This window comes from Numida meleagris, chromosome 6 (genome assembly GCF_002078875.1).
Source record: "Numida meleagris isolate 19003 breed g44 Domestic line chromosome 6, NumMel1.0, whole genome shotgun sequence".
In the NCBI taxonomy this organism is placed as follows: domain Eukaryota; kingdom Metazoa; phylum Chordata; class Aves; order Galliformes; family Numididae; genus Numida; species Numida meleagris.
This window is the reverse complement of record NC_034414.1, coordinates 32,697,005-32,701,326: the sequence shown is the minus strand read 5'-3', so window position 1 is coordinate 32,701,326 and position 4,322 is coordinate 32,697,005.

The window sequence follows — 4,322 nt, the reverse complement described above, 5'->3', positions numbered from 1 at the left end:
AAAAAAAAAAAGTCTCTCAATTAGGGGACTGTATCCATGTGCAATGCAGAATGGAGATCACAACAGAGTCTGAGGTGTTATAGCGGCATGGGCAGCACTCCCACTCAGGAAGGATGGGGCGTTGAGGAGGAAAAGGGAGTATTTGGGGCTTAAAGACTACAGAGAGATTGGAAGCAAGTGAAAAAAAAGTGGTTGAAAAACAGGAAGAAAGAAGGGTATAATTTTTTTTTTTTGAAAGGAGCAATAGGAAATAAAAAAACGGAATGAAAGGTGAACGTGGAAAGGTGTAAGAACACAGAAGCAAGATAGGAGAGGAGAATAAATTTTTGGACTTAAAGAAGAAGAAATACTGATGTGCTGCCTGTTAATTATGGTACCAGAGTACTTTCTACTTATAAATATTTTTACCCTTGTTTCATCCATGCCTTAATATATTTTTTTCATTACAAACAGTGTAATACTTGGTAAATGCTGCTGAAGAACAATACATGGATTTTATTAATAAACAGTGCATTTCACAATTAAAACTTGGATAAAAATAAAGCACACTCTTTGAAAAAATGTCTGACAATCCTTGCTTCATTTTGCCCTTCAGTGGGAGGCTGGGGATGGGTTTATGAATATTCTTTCACAAAAGAAATAACTAAGAAATGCTAAACTAGCAAAACTTAACAACTTTAAATAATATTATGAAAATGTTGTTCACATTTTATGTCACATTTTATGTTTGTAAAAATACAAAATTATTACAAATAAAAATTAAATTTTTTACAGAGATTTCCAGTTACTCAAAAATGTGTTTTCGATGTTGCTTTTTCTCACTTAAAGTTTGCTAAAGCCTCAACTACATTTCTGTTGAGGGCTGTAAAAAAGATTGAAGCCGGGTCCTGGAATATGAACAAACAATGCATCTAACTTAGTGCCCCACAGAATATTTTAAAATTATTTAACACAAATCATCTCAGTGTCAACAACTCATCACAGATAAACTATCTAATTAACAGAAGCCATCATAGTATTTGAGAACTCAGTCTTGGCTCAGTTGATATACCAGAAGGGCACTCCTTGATAAGAAAAAATTATAAAGGAAGGTTTAAAAAAATTACTGCCTGAAGTAGATTCTTTTTAGTTTTAAATTAACCCTCTGCTAGTTTTTTTTCTTCCTTTATTATTATTATTTTTTGTGAATCCTTATGAGATAACAAGCAAGGCTGACCTCGTATTCGTAGGTATATCCCATGCATGTTCCACGATTCTGTAATGTGGTCTATTTTACGGTGCAGTATATTTTCTGAGTCTGCCATGGACTTGATACCATGCCAAAATGACAGCTCAGTTAGCAAAAGTGTCCCTTTCATAACCACTTCTGAGATAGTTTTATCCCACTTCTAAAAAATTACAAATGTTGTCGGTATCTTGAGGGTAAAAACTTCATTCCAAAACACTTTGGGGCATCAAAGAAATGAGTGATTGTTGCAGCACAAACCTGATGCTTAATGCAATCCAGGTACTTTGCTTCCCCACATGAACTCTGTGGTGAGAGAAAGCCAACAATGGGATCTGAATAAACAACATAAGCCAAAAGATTTACCTAAATTGGGAAATATCAAAGAAAGATTTCTCTTAAAATAACCCCTTTCTCTGAGGGGTGATATTTACGTGTCTAGGTTGCAGGAAGAGAATTCTGTACAATAAGACTATTTATCCTAAAGTTCGTCCCAAAAGTAATAACACCTAATGGTATTTTGAACATATTTCTTTCCCTCCCCACTTGGCTACAGTTTTTCCCTCCAGCTCATATTATCCAGTAAGAATTGATAGAAATTAGAATTTTTTTTCTGCAGGTTCCATGAATATAATGGCAGTCTCAGAGGATGGATTTTAGTTCTTCCAGGAAACTACAGGATAGCTGAAAAAGGGGGAATCAGAGTAACATTGTAAGAAACATTAATATGTGACACTCTGACAAATACTGTAATATGGAGATGACAAACAAAGGTCATGCCATTAAAGTGTTTTCCTGAATAATATTTCAGAATTGAGAATTTTCTCAATTGAGAATTTTCTCTGAGCTAGAACAGGTTACTCTGCTGACAGCAAGTTTTGCAAGACAATAACTTATCCTTAGTCATTATTGCCATACCTAGAGCACTTCTAGGTTTGAACAAAAGCATACCTTCCACCATTTTAGCAAATAGAGATGCTGAGTTTTACAGAGACTTTTAAAAATAAATAAAAAAAAGAAACAACAATAGAAGCTGAATAACCTACAGATGTTAGTGTCAATATATTCTGCAGCAGAAGATTCATTTTAAACCATGATCTGACTGAGATTTAGTGTCACATGTATGGAGGTACTTAGAGACCTAACCCAACTACCTACTTTAGCAAATCCAAGCTCTAGCATTAAAAATAAATGAAAATGCTTGAAAGTAAATGTTTCCATATTACTTCAAAAATTTTGAAAGCTCTGAATTTTTAATGGATTTTGTTATAGTCATTTAATTAAAAATTATTGCTCACCTTCAGTTATTACTTGCCAGCATTATTGAGAAAGACTGATACGAAAGACAGTAAGTCATTCTGATCATTTTAATGGTGTCAACATGTCATACAATGATTCAGATGTACAGAATTTCATTTATTTGTCTTGATTTTAACCTGACTGTACAGTAGAAGTGATGTTATTCTAGAATAATTCTGATAAGGAATGTGTGAGTATTGACTAGGAATCCGCAGAGATCATTGAGCCATCTATGCATGCAGCCATCTAGTAGGTATGGAAGACACGTCAGTGTATAACTTTTTGTACAATAGACTGAAAAAAATCTCAAAAACTGTAAACTGCCTAAGGAGCCTAGCTGGGAAAAATAAGACTATTGTCAATGTTTTTGGTCTGTCCTATATCCACAGATTTCTTGATATAAATTTCACATAATGTTATTAGAAGTCTGTTTCACTCAGTAACACTCTAGAGAGATTTTTTCATGCCTTCTCCATATATAGAGGAATATTACTGGGTATGGGTATATTGCAAAATTTTTTTTTTTCTGAGTGGGAAAGCAGCTATCTTTTCTACTTTCTTTCATATATAATGAATTAATGTTCAAATTGAAGTTAGCAGTGTCAATGATCATGCCATTCTTGTACATCCCTCAAAAAACATGTTGTATCTCAGGAGTTGTGGAAATAAATAATTTTTCTAATTCTTTGCAGTTTCAGATAGTGATTTCAATTCAAATTAATGGCAGCATTAACAAGCACACGTAGTCTTTCATCAGACATAGACTTGAACAAACTTGAAGTTTTCAGAGGTCTTCTCCAAGTCTGGGGAAGCTACTACATTATATATCCTGCTGTCTTGAACAGTCCAGACAACATGTAACATTATCACGTTAACATGTTATAATAATTATGAAGAAATTCTAACTGATCTCAGTGAATTCATTTCTATAAAAAGAACAGCAAAATCCTTATAAAGCATTAACAGCTCCTCTGTACCACCAAAACTCAGAAGCCTCAGATTCTTGCTTAACCTCTCAAGAATCACTGTAAGAAAATGCAACAAGCCAGGGACAAGACATAAGTTTAAGTTGAAAGACTAATTTCTGAGAGGTATTTTTCATCAAAAATGGAAATTAATTTTTCATCAAAAATGGAAATTAAATTATTTCTCAAGTATTGATTTAGATCTACACATACTCAACACCGACAATGAGTGCACACACAACAGAATGTCTGGAGTCCAAAAATGTCTCTATACCATCATCGTATGTTCCTGAGCCTGACACTGGCAGCATACTGAAGCAGTATCTCCTAAATGTTAAAGTGGGTTAGTTTGCATCTGATAAATGTTAGAAAAAGGGCTAGCTTTCTAAGGATCATTCTATCACATTGGGATTAACATTTTCCTCTTTGTCCCTTAAGCTTCTGGAGGGGCTGACATAATTCAATGACTACAGAAGTAACACCTTTGTCATTTTCATTGTACTTCATTTCACCTTCTCATTTGTGTCTTTTTAAAATAAGATGTCTAACTGAATATAGTAATCAATGTGCCATCGATTTATATAATGGAATTGTAATCTTCTCTTTCCTATTCTCTATTGCCTTCTTAACACAATTTAACATCTTATTTGCTTTTTTAATCACCACTGAACAAGTCTCTTCATTGAGCTGTCTACAGTAATGCCTAGAGATTTTTTTTTTCCTGAGAGGTTACAACTAATTCAGGAGACATCATTATCTATAAATACTTTAGACTGTTTCCACTAATGTGTTTTAGGGAGGTCTTATCTTTGTTGAGGCTAATCTGCTATATA